The following is a 3945-nucleotide window of genomic DNA, read 5'->3' on the forward strand; positions in this document are numbered from 1 at the left end:
TCTCTTCACCGCCTCAGCATATGACACCTGTACTACTCTGATCCTGGCAACCTAAACCTGCCTTTCCCTCACAGGACACTTCTGATCTGGGTACCCCTACAGTAATCACACGCAACTTCTTCCACCAATACTACACATTCCTTTGTCTCATGCCCTCCTGCACACTTCTCACATCTAGGAATCTCCCTCCTTCCTACACACTGCTGCAACATTACCATAAGTTTGGCACCTAAAACACTGTTATGGGTTCGGGACAAAAAGCTCTACAAACACGAAAGCTCAACAAGTATTTATGAAATTTCTCCTTCCAGTTATTGATAAACATGTACTTATTAAGAAACGGACTGTTAGATCTGCTAAGGTGCCGTAGATTGATGAGGAACTGAAAAAGTGTGTGGTTGAGAGAGAGGAAGCAAAAGAAGTGGCTAATAAGTCTGGCTGCTCATCTGACTGGAAAACCTACCGTAAATTGAGAAATGATGTGACTTAACAGAACAAAAAAGAAGAAACACTGTATTATGAAACTAAGATAAATTATATAAAATATGACGGAAAAAAACTTTGGAGAACTTCAAATGAATTTATGGGCAGAAAGACTAATTCAACACCGTCATTTATTGAATCAGATGACTCATTCGTCACCAAACCCTTTGATGTGGCCAATTATTTAAACAACTACTTCATCGGCAAAGTGGGCAAACTCAGACATGAAATGCTAACCACCGAAGACGGGGATGTTGATCATGGCAGACCCCCGCACCTCTCTGATTCAGAGGCGTTGGGTTATATTTTATTAAACTAGATGTGTTGCATAGCATATGAATACATTAATGTTAAACATAACAGGTTTGTATTGTATTAACATAGAATGAGCAACATATAATAGACGTGACTAACTGGAGGGTTGCTGTGCAGCAGGGTTGTAGGCTGAGTTAGACTCGTGCACACACACACACACACACACACACACACACACACACACACACACACACACACACACACACACACACACACACACACACACACACTGCCTGGTTGTGAAGCCGCTCAAGGACAGGTGTTCGTGAGGGACTGGTAGAGTGGAGAATAACTGTAGCATAAAAACAGGCACTGTCCTTGGGGTTGCTGACTTTTGGGTGAAAAACACTAAGATAAGCTGGAAGACAACTACACCTGGCAACAGTGATGCGCCAAGAGGCTGGGACCAGCCTGTGCGCCTGCGATAGGCTGAGCAAGTCTAAACCACGCTCAGCCTCTACTCTGACAGGCCTGCTCTGAGCGGGAACTATCTCTGTCAGAGTATTAAAGAAGAACTTTGTATTTGAACAGTTAGTTCTCTGTTTGTCCTGTGATGTTACAGGGAACCCGTGTACACGAAGATTGCATTTACCATTTATCGCTTGACTAATTAGATTGAATAAAAAAGCTGAGAATATATTCAGTGACTTAGTGTTAAATTCTGTTCTGATATCAGATTTGATTGACACAACCTAACAGAGGGGTTGGGTTAAATGTAGAAGACACGTTTCAGTTGAATACATTTCCCTTTCCAACAACAAACTGTGAGCCATCATATTCAAGCATAAAATACCTAACTTTGAAAGAAAATAAATGTAATAAGGTTAGCATGGAATAGGTGAATTTTTTGGGCGTTGCAGGCCATCAGTAATGAGAGACCACCTGGTATTGATAACTTAGATGGAAAGCTACTGAGGTATAGTAGCAGAATATGTTGCCGTTATCTTCAATCTGAGCTTGAAGATAAACGTTTTCCCTCAGGCCTGGAGGGAAGCTAAAGTCATGATTCCTTTACCCTCGAATGGTAAAGCGTTATTTTCTGGTTCAAACAGCGGACCAATAAGTCTACTGCCGGCTCTTAAAAAACTCTTTGGAAATAATTGTGTTTGACCACAGATATGCAATGTTATTTCTCTATGAAGAAATTAACAACAGACTTTCAGCATGCCTATAGAGAAGGGCATTCTTGTACTGCACTGACACAAGGGAAAGGGAAAGGGGGATACCTAGTCAGTTGTTCAATTGAATGTATTCAACTGAAATGTGTCTTCCACATTTAACCCAACCCCTCTGAATCAGACAGGTGCAGGGGGGCTGCCTTAAATCGACATCCACATCTTCGGCGCCCGGGGAACAGTAGGCGAATAACTGATGAAGGGCTGTAATAAATTGATCATAAGAAGATTGTGGGAGCTGTACTGTTAGATTTCAGTGCAGCCTTTGAAATGATAGATTTCAGTGCAGCCTTTGATATTATAGATTTCAGTGCAGCCTTTGAAATGATAGATTTCAGTGCAGCGTTTTAAATGATAGATTTCAGTGCAGCCTTTGAAATGATAGATTTCAGTGCAGCCTTTGAAATGATAGATTTCAGTGCAGCCTTTGAAATGATAGATTTCAGTGCAGCCTTTGAAATGATAGATTTCAGTGCAGCCTTTGATATTATTGACCATAATCTGTTAGCGGGAAAAACGTATGTGTTATGGCTTTTGACACCCTCTGCCATATCGTGGATATCTATCTGCGTCCTCCCGAGTGGCGCACCGGTCTAAGGCACAGCGCTGAAGTGCTTGAGGCATCACTACAGCCACGGATTTCCCCTCATCTATCTACACACAATGCTCCATAATGACAAAGACAGGTTTTTAGACATTAGAGCAAATGCATTTAAAATAAAAAAAACTGAAATACCTTATTTATATAAGTATTCAGACCCTTTGCTATGAGACTTCAAAATTGAGTTCAAGTGCATGCTGTTTCCATTGATCATCCTTGAGATGTTTCTACAACTTGATTGGAGTCCACCTGTGGTAAATTCAATTGATTGGACATTATTTGGAAAGGCAAACACCTGTCTATATAAGGTCACACAGTTGACAGTGCATGTCAGAGGAAACACTGTACAGCTGGCGACCAAGGTCAGCTTGCAGGCGCCTGGCCCACCACAAGGAGTCGCTAGAGCACAATGGGACAAAGAAATCCCGGCTGGCAAAACCCTCCCCTAACCCAGACGACGCTGGGCCAATTGTGCACCGCCTCATGGGTCTCCCGGTCACAGCTGGCTGTGACACAGCCTGGGATTGAACCCGGGGTTTTGGTGACACCTCAAGCGCACGTGATGTAGTGCCTTAGACCTTTGCACCACTCGGGAGGCCATCTTCGACACCGTTTAATCAGCTTCTTGATATGCCACACCTGTCAGGTGGCTGGATTATCTTGACGAAGGAGAAAGGCTCACTAACAGGGATGTAAACAAATTTGTGCACAAAATTTGAGAGAAATAAGCTCATTGTGCACATGGAACATTTCTGGGATCGTTTTGTTTCAACTCACAAAACACTTTACATGTTGCGTTTTATATTTTTGTTTTGTGTATTGTAATTTAATGTTATTTTATTTATTTTAATTAATGTAGTTCTGTATCTGTCTATTCATGTTATATATTATGTTATGTTTATGTTTTGGGTAGAGCTTATGAAGAGCAGCTGCAGCTTTGCCTGTAGCTATTGGGGATCCTAATAAAACCCTACACACATTTACATTTTAGTCATTTAGCAGAGGCTCTAATCCAGAGCGATTTACAGTAGTGAACGCATACATTTCATCATTTTTTTCCGTACTGGTCCCCCGTGGGAATCGAACCCAAAACCCTGGCGTTGCAAACACCATGCTCTACCAACTGAGCCACAGGAAAGCATCAAGGGGAGAGGCTGTCCTTTCTTCTTCTTGAGACAGCATGTAAACACTCACTATGTCAAGGGCGGGGCCCTGATTGCGTCCAAGGACGTCCTGATTGGTTGGAATTGGTAAGTGATTGACATAGGAAAGTGATTGACAGACCTGAAGGCCAATCAGATTGATAGGGCCGGCATTTATTTTTTATATAATTCGGGAAAGGCTGTTGTGAACCAATTGCAGATACGGCAG

The sequence above is a fragment of the Salmo salar genome, chromosome 23, assembly GCF_965601325.2.
Source record: "Salmo salar chromosome 23, fSalSal1, whole genome shotgun sequence".
NCBI lineage: Eukaryota > Metazoa > Chordata > Actinopteri > Salmoniformes > Salmonidae > Salmo > Salmo salar.